This window comes from Corvus brachyrhynchos, unplaced genomic scaffold (assembly GCF_000691975.1).
Source record: "Corvus brachyrhynchos isolate BGI_N302 unplaced genomic scaffold, ASM69197v1 scaffold46, whole genome shotgun sequence".
Classification (NCBI taxonomy): Eukaryota; Metazoa; Chordata; class Aves; order Passeriformes; family Corvidae; genus Corvus; species Corvus brachyrhynchos.
In genome coordinates this window covers 889,463-898,510 of record NW_008238838.1, presented here as the reverse complement: position 1 = coordinate 898,510, position 9,048 = coordinate 889,463, and the positions used below count along the sequence as shown (strand labels likewise).

Below are 9,048 nucleotides of genomic sequence, written 5' to 3'. Positions count from 1 at the left end.
GGCCCACTGCCTAGAAAGACAAAGGAAACACAGGATATCAATGCCAGGAAAAGCACAGCTTCTTCTACCCCAGAGGGGGAAAAATTCCCATGCAAAAGGTGCTCACTGAATAAAATAAAGCCCTCTCCTGTCAAAAAGAGCCACCAGCAGCCACAGGGCAGGAGCTGAGCTGGGAGTTCAACCCTACAAGTAACAGAGCTTCCTATCTGCAGGAAGAGCTGGATATTCATGCCCTGGAATGCTTCATGCGGAGTTACATAAATAGGATTATTTTTCTGGCACACAGACAGGAGGAGTCACTGCCTTGGCACCGGAGCAGCACCAATCCCTCCGTGCCAAAGAGCCGCCAGCCACGGCTGAACTCCGGCAGACTCCGCTTCCCGACCTTGACTCTTTGCTCCGTGCTGTTGATCGAGATAAGGGGGACCCAGGTATGAGAATTCCTTGGCCTCTTTCCAGGGCGTGTCACTGCAGGAATGGGCTCTGCTGGCTCGTGGGGAGGGCGGGAGCACACAGAGCTCCCCAGCCCAGGATCTCCTCGCCACCACCTTGGCACAGCCTCAGCAAATCCATAAGGAACGCCCTGACCCAGCTGGGGAGGCACAAGGTGAGCTGGAGCATCCCATGCCATGGGCATTCCACCTCTCCTTCCACACCCGGTCTCCATCTTCCCTCCAATCGCTCATTTTGGCCATCAGGAATTTGTCCCAGTGCACCCAGCGAGAGCCTGCGGTTGGTTTTGGCTTCAGTCGTGGAGAAGTTTGGAAATATTTATCTCTTCCTTGGGCTTGTGTCCCAATCCAAGGTAGAGGAGAAGCCCTGGAGCCAAAATCTTTTTGATGAGCAACTTCCAAATGCAGCCACGGCCCAAATATTGCACTTAGCTGTGGGCAAGGTGTTTTGGGAGAGACCCTGGCGTGGTTTAAACCCACCTTGGAATAGATCACTAATAATGACAATAATTATAACAAGACAGCCTGGGGAGAGAGGAAATGATTTATCTCACAGGGAGTTGTACAGGCTGGATTAGGCTGGGGTAATCCCAGTGCTGACAGCCCTGAGCAAAGTTTCAAGCAGGGAAAAAATGAAAAGAGATGGAGCCCAGCCTGTTTCCAGGAATGACAATGGCTGCTGTCTGAGCTGTGGCTGCAGGATAACCCATGGAGGGGAGGGAAGGGAAGGCTGCTCTCCTTCTCCACAGAGTTTAAAATGACTCAAAAGCTGCTGGGGAGGAGGAAATGAGAGAGCTGGCTCCAGGACACGGGAATGGCCGTGTCCCATCCAGCCCTTCCCAAATTGTTTCCCTCCTGTTATCCCTGTGGAACTGCTCCAGGGCTTTGTCGGCGCCAGGCCTGGGGGTTATCACAGCCACAGGAAGGGCAAGGCAGGGAGCTCCCAGCTCACTCTGCTGGAAATGGGAAAGGACTCGGCAGGGAAAGGCTCCAGCCCGTCGCTCCTCTGGAGCTTGCCAAGATGTTGACTCCACAGCCGCACTCTGCAGTAGGGATGGAGCTGGATTATGCACTCCAAAATGAGGGAGGGAATTCAGATGACGCCTTTGCCTCTCATTGAAAGGGAAGAGCCAAAAGCTCGGCCTGAAATGCCACCACACCTCCAGGCTCAGGCCTATTTATAGCAGTGAGCTCTAAATGCAGAGAAAACCCTGGGAAAAAGGTTTTGGTGGCTGCCTGAGGTCTTGCAGAGGTGAATTCCCAAGGGGATGAGTCCTCTTGGCCCACCTGACCTTACACCAACTCCCCACACAGAGCCAGGGAGCATCCAACACCCAGATCAGGTTAACAGAGACGCAGCCCAAGGAGTCCAAGGCCAAGTCCACCCCCTCCCATCGATTTCTCTCCTGCCCAGCTGAAGAATAAGGATTTTTAGTTGATTCCTTCCCCGAAATAAGACGGGTGCCAGGTTCTTGGGTGAGGAGCTGCCCTCAAAACACCCCTGGGCTATCCTGGCCCTACAGGATCTTTGGAGGTTCCAGCCTCACTAACCCTGAGCCAATGGCCGGTGCCATTCCCGTTTGGTTGCCAGCTGGCAGGGAGAGGTGTCGGGAAACACAGGAATTCTTGCCCTCTCTCTGGCAAGCAAGGTAGGGCTCCTGCCACCGCTCCCAGTGCCGCTCTGCTGGGTATTTTGGGATTTCCAAGGAAGAGGTGTCATCCTTGGAACAGGGATTCCCGAGGTCTATTCCGAGCTGCCTGCGGGACGCGCACGTAAAACCCCAAATTCCTCTCGCTGGACAGGCAATTATGTGAGGAATGTGTTTATGCAGGGCTCCAGGCATGTCCCAGCTCCTGTAAACGCCCCCTCCCTGCCCGAGGGGGAGGCAGCCGAGCCTGGCAGATGTGGCACTGCTCCCAGCTGGCAGTGAGGTGGCAGGAGCCAAACCCCGGCACATGCCCGGGCCTGTGCCCCAAATCAGCGCTGGCAGGGAGGAGAACGGAGCAGGGAGCAGTGCTGGAGGTCAGGGCATCATCTGCTGCAGCTGTAATTAGTGCTGGAGGGCCATCTTCACAAATGAGCCGCTCTGCGGGCAGCAAGGAGCAGGGGATCTCTTCCCATGGGATTTCCAGGTGGCTCATGCAGCAAAGCCGCTCCCCTTGATGTCACAGGGCAAGCAGGAAGCTGCCAGGCTTGTCCCTGCACCCCAAACCTCCTCATCCACAGGAGCAGTGCCCATTTTCCATCCCTTCTGCTGCAACCCTTCCTCTCATCCCAGCCAGGGCTGGAAATCCCCACCAGGATGCCAGGCTGGGATCACTCCATGGTACAAGCACACACAGCCAGGCTGTCCCAAGGCCAGCGGGCGCATCCGCTGCTGTGGTTATCCCAAAACAACCACCTGTTCCCGCAGCCTGGACTGGGATGCAGCTCCGAGCGTGAGGTTTGGAGGGGCACAAGGCAGCTGTTATGGCATTGCTCCCTCCACACACATCCAGGGGCTTCCCAGAGCCATCCCAGCCCTGGCTGGGGATGGGGGCAGCCCCTGCTCCACAAGAGACAAGGGGAGGACTCAGAGGGGTGGGGGTGTCCTCCCGCCCCGCCGCCACCTCCAGCACCCGCAGGGCAGCTAAAAATAGCGCCCACAATGGGGGCCCTGTCTGGCCTTGGTGGCACTGAACAGGGTCCTTCAGCAGGGACTGTCACACCACAGGAATTCTGCGGCGTCAGGGGGAAAATATTCCTCTTGAGCCGGATGGCAGTGGGAATAGTGGGAAAGCTGGGAACTGCTGGCCGAGTGGGGCTTCCTCAGCACCAGCCCCCGATGGTGTCCCCAGAGCGAAGGATTTGGTGCCACACCACCCCTGTGCCACCCTTCCTCAGTCAGGAATGGTCCCCCAGCCCATTCCCAACCACTGGGATACCAAACTCTGCCGGATGGGGCCGTTCCAGTGGCGCGGTGACGGTGGCACGGCCCAGCTGGGGCAGACAGGCACAACCCCGTCATCTCTCTCGGGAGGGTTTTACACATTCACCCCTCCCAACCCCCTCTGTTTTGTTTCCCTTCGTTCAAACAAGACAAGAAGACAAAAAAACCCCACCTACCCACCCCCCACCTTTGCCTGGCGTGCTGCGGTTTGTGGTTCCAACCCCACAGAACAATCGGCCCTGGCAACGTCTCCAAAACAGCCCCTGCCCTGCTCACCTGCCCACCCTGCCCACCCCCTTTGATGGCACCACAGTCCCCAAATCCCCCAAAGTCAGCCCAGTTCCCACAGCTCCTCCCCAGCTCCTGCCCAGGCTGGCGGAGGAGTCAGACACTGCAAGGTGGTGGAGCTTGGATGGAGGCATCTCCAAAGAAAAAGCAGGAGAAGACCCAGGAAGGCCCTTCCTTAGGGACAACACGGCCATGATTGCAGGCAGGAGGGCCAATCCGGGCCAGAGCTGCTTCCCTGCTACAGCTCCTCTGCTCTCAGGAAGGAGGTGTTGGGAGGACTGATCTGGTAGAATTTCGTGAGTGGGAAGGGACCCACAGAGATCAACTCCAGCTCCTGGCCCTGCACGGGACAGCCCCAAGAATCCCACCCTGTGCCTGAGAGTGTTGTCCCTGAAGCCAGAGGCTGACTCCAGAGGCACCTGGGAAAGGTCCAGGGATTTTGTGAGCTCCACACCCCCTTGAGGGTGCTCCTGCTGTCCACGAGCTGCTGAGCAACACCAGCTGGGTGTCTGGAGGAGATACAGCCAGAGCTGCTGCCCCCCACCGCCCCCTCCCCGGGCTGGAGGAGCCCTGGGGAGAGCTGAGCTCTGCCACGGTTGGGCAGCGGCGCGTGGGGCTGGCTTTGCTCTCGTTTGCACGTCTGGCAGGTGGGGCAGGAGCCACTGAACCGGCCCCACTCCCACCCTCGAGTCGCCACCCTGGGGAGGCCAGAAGGGCCCTGAGCCCACTGGGCCCTGCCTGAGGCAAAAGCGGGCAGGAGCTGCTGGGTGGCCACCCTGAAGTCACCTGCAAGGGCAGGTGAAGGGCGTGACCCAGAAGGAGCAGGGTGACACCATCCCCTGCGTCCCAGCAGGGCCAGAGGGGTGCCTGCACTCCCACACTCCTGCTCCGTGGCTGCAGATGCCCACACGGACACTCTGCTCCAGCAGTGCAGGCACGCAGGATGCTGATGATCCCAGCAATGCTCGGGATGGCAAGGACAGCCAGACCACTGGAGTGCAGCGGGAGAGGGGACGGGAAGGGAGCTGCTGGAGGATTTTTGGGTGCCGATGAGCACAGCACAGGGGGGATGTCGCCTGTGGAGGCTTCAGAGCAGCAGCACAGCACCGGGGGAGGGGCAGCAGCACCTGGACTGTCCTGAAAGAGACCCACTTTCCTTGGCACCGCCTCGGCTTTCTTGCAAAACAGCAGCTGTGCTTTCACTGCCGGCTCACAGATAAGAATCGCTCACAAACAGAGGCTGGGGAGGCTTCGGGCTGTGCGAGGGAGGCCGTTCACACACAGCAGAGGGGCTGGGAGGCCCCCGGACACAGCCCTGTGAGCCCTGACAGCGAGGGGCAGGGCGGGCTCTGGCCTGGGCACAGAGAGGGCTCCGGGCGAGATAACATCTGTGAGAGGAGATAACATCTGTGAGAGGAGATAACGTCTGTGAGCGTTCCTGCACTGCCTCCTGGATTCCTGATGGGCATCGGGATAACGAGGAGGAGGATGGCACCGCTCTGAGAGGGACACTCTGGTCATGGGCAACATCAGCTGGGAAGGGGCATTAACCCCTGGAGTGCTGGGACTGGCTTTGAAGGGATCAGCACCTCCCTAAGCAGGCCCAGAGGGGAGGACAGGCAGCAGCACCCACACCAACGCAGCCTGGCAGCTGCGGGATCAGCGCCTGGGGAGCACTCGCCTCTCCCATCCCTCCCTCCTCCCCTCCCCCGTGGAGCACGAGGGGATGGCCCTGCTGTGTGCTCAGTGGGGGGGAGCAGCGGCTCCGGGCTGTGGTAGCACCAACACCGTGGATGGAAAGCCCCGGGGTGTCGGTCCTGCCCACCACCGAGCAAACAAACGCCATAACTTGGCTACCAACCCACACAGCTGCTCAAGGGAACCCAAAACCAGCTCAGTGCTGAACAGCTACATCGAACCAGAGAGGTTTGAGCCTCCTGTGGCCCTGCAACACCAGGGGAGCGGCAGCACGGGCTGCAAACACCAACACAGGGCACAAAGCTCCAGCTGAGTTTATCTACCCGGTGCCAGGGCTCCTGCAGGATGCTTGGTGGCCGTGGGAAGCATCAGAGGCTGCAGGATCCAGCTATGGCACAGCCCCAGGGGATGTGGAGGCAGAGCTGAGCTCACTTTAGCCCAGCTGGGCTCAGGCATGGAGGGATCTCTGCCCACTCACACCAAGCACGTTTTTTTTGAGCTCAGAGTGAGCTCAGCTGAGCCAGCAGTGAGCACACATCCTGAGCCATCCCCTTCCTGGATACCATGGATGCACTGTCACGGCAAAGAAAATGTAAAATCTCAGAATCACAGAATCTCCTGAGCCAGGAAGGACCCACAGGATCATCCAGTGCAGCCCCTGGCCCTGCACAGACACCCCCAAATCCCACCCTGGGCATCCCTGGCAGCGCTGTCCAAACGCTCCTGGAGCTCTGGCAGCCTCGGGGCCAGGACCATTCCCTGGGGAGCCTGGGCAGTGCCCAGCACCCTCGGGGGGAAGAACCTTTTCCCAAAATCCAGCCTAACCCTCCCCTGACACAGGTCCAGCCATTTTTTCAGGTAAAATTCAAGCTGGCCAAGATTTGAGTGAGCTCCAAATCCAGGAGTCCAGGGCTGGCCCTCCCTGCAGCGATGGAAACTGAAGTTCACCAACTCCTGAGCAATTACATTTCTCCTTCAAAAAAAAAAAAAAGATAAGAAAATTGCATCAACCTCTCTGTGAGCAACCATGGCAACTCGTTAAAATAGGTCAAGATGTGGGGGCAGATAAGGCAGCTCTGAAAGGCCGCTCGGAGCTGGGTGAAGAATACATCAAACGCAAACAGAGCTTCTCCAAAATGCACCTTCTCACCCCAGAACGTGCCTCTGGGGCAGATACCATCAGAGATGTGCTGGGGCCACCTCCCTGGGCAGCACGGAGGTAACAGAACCTGAACAGGACTCTCAGATCTTAAAGTCAGCAGAGAAAGTCCTGGGGATGAGGGATGTGACGTCCCTCTTCACCCTGCCAGATCTAGTGGGGCCACCTCAAGGTGCCTGGTGGGTGCTGGCTGTGTCCTCGGGGGGAAATGGAACCCCAAGGTCTGGGTGTTTTGGGCTCCTGGGCTGGCAGAGCCCTGCTCTGGTCCTTGGGAGGCTCCACCTCCTCGGCTGAGCCACAGGCAGAGCTCAGACTCTGAGTTCCCCTGCTCTGGCTGCCAGACAGCACTTCCTCCCCCGAGTAAAGCGAGAGTAAAGCACAGCAAAGCACAACAACGCCTGAGTTCTGCCTCAGTCCCCACTCCGAGCTCAGCTGGCCCAGGCCAGACCTCCAGCACTTCTCAGTGCACAGCCTGAGTGGGGCTTTTTGCACTGACACAAACCCAGAGAGTGGAGAGCGCCCAGTTCTGCTCCAGTTTGAAACCCAACACGTTCTACTCGCTCTTCCCAGGATCTGCTCTCACAGCGACCCAGCTCCGGCTCCCTTTGCTCAGAAAAGCCACTGCTGAAGGTCTGGGGGCTTTAAAAGGGCTCTGAGGACATCTCTGGGGTCACTGCCTGCCAGGATCACCTGTCCAGAGCCCATTCCCAATGGCAAAAGCTGCCTCTGCTGGCTTGAGCACTGAATGTTGCTCAGCAGCCTTTGGAGCGGGCAAACAGAGCTCCAGCTCAAGGATTTCCCAGTGATTCCAGATTTTCCTCTCCACATTTAAAGCCTCTCAAGTGAAGCAATGCAAAAATAAATAAAAAAAGCCAGGCGTTCCTGCTTATTGATCCCACCAAAGTGCCTGGGCCAAGGGATTCTCTTCCCAGCTCCAAGAGGGGTTGGAAATGAGGTGAGGGAAAATGTTATGCAGAGCAAAGCGTTTGGAATTGTGCTCTGGCACTGCGTGAACCCAAGTCTCCCCTTCCCGAAGGCACAGCTCCAAGGACAGCCTTTGGGGTGCTAATATTCCTTGGAAAAACACAGGGCCCAGCCGCTGGCTTCAGCTCCTCGCCTCTCTCCAGGGGTGGTTCTTTTGCGCTCTTTTCCACGAGCTACGTGGAGCAAACGTGGAGGGAAATATCCAGCTTAGGAAAGAATGCTCCTGGTTTTGCCAGCACCTCGGTGCCTCAGTTTCCCCAGCTGTTCAAACGCATCCCGGGCTCCTGGCCAGGCACTGCGTACCCAAAGCACTTCCAGGTGCTGAAGGGAAAGGCATTGTCAGGAGAAAATAGGAATGAAAATAGGAATGAAAAGAGCAAGTTGTGCTCAGTGGTTTCTTTTCTCAGGAACATCGATTTCCATGGCACAGCAGAGAATGAGCCCCCGGGCTGTGGTCCCTCCTCTCCCTCCCCAAGCCCCAATCCCTACAGGAATGCAGAGCACACTCCTGTTTTGTATGGACTTGGTGGAGTCTCACTCAGCAGGCAGGGCTGAGCTCTCTTTCTAACTAAAGCTATAGCAACAAACCACTTCCTTTTTTACACTCCTAAAATTATCTCCCCAGCTTTCCTCCCTCCTGCACCTCTCCCCACCCTCACAAAAGCTCGGTATCAGCCCCGAGATGAGATGAGATGAGCCGTGCGTGGGAGGACACTCAGGGACAGTCGCAGCTCAGGATCTGCTCTGAACCTGAGGATGATCTTTATCTGCACAAACTCTTTCCACCAGCTGCTCCCAGCTGGGGCAGGACAGACCCGAGTGTGCAGAGCCAGGGGAGCTGGCAGGAGGCTGCCCCAGAGTTTTCCTCAGAGCACAGGGAAAAGCCATGGCACGGAAGGGTTGGAAAGGATTAGCTCAGCTTTAGCTGGAAGCCCCATCCCACCAAGTTTCTCTCCTTGGAGATGCCAGATTGCTGAAGGGCTGTCACAAAGAGCCAGAGTTTCCATGGCCTATCACCTTCTCATCTCTCCCAGCACAAGGAATGGAAAACGTTTGGGATGGCTTTGGCAGCGCCCCGTCCCTGCCTCACACCGAGGTACGGAGCACAGCCAGGGCCTCCTCTTGCCAGAGGGGACAGGAGCAGTCCCCACGCACAGCAGGGCTGGGGATGTGGCTGCTCCTGCCCCAGATGGCCACCGGTCACCTGGCAGTGCCACAGGGGGCTGGGGGCTCTGTTGCACCTCGTGTACAGGAACCAAACCAGAGCCAGCTGAGGCCACAGCTGGAGGTCAGCCAGGTCCCTCATCCCCCATGAGGTGTGGGGTGTGTGGGATGGCCCACACTCGAAGGAGATGCAGCCCTGGGCTGACCCCAGAGACACCCCAAAAACCTTCCCTGCACCAGCCACGCCGAGCTGGGGCAGCTCAGAGCACCCCGAGGCTCTGCCCCCAGGGATGGGGAGGTGCTCCCCGAGGTGCTGGGGGCCCCAGAGGGGTTCTCCAGGATCGAGGGTTCCCTACCTGTGTAGCCAGCCAGG

General features: G+C 58.2%; 1 protein-coding gene across 1 annotated transcript in view; it reads right to left on the bottom strand.

Annotated features, from left to right (window-relative positions):
• The window catches only part of ETS1 (ETS proto-oncogene 1, transcription factor), a 78,008-nt gene that overhangs the window by 5,814 nt on the left and 63,146 nt on the right, over positions 1–9,048 (bottom strand). The gene's annotated exons all lie outside the window — the stretch shown is intronic.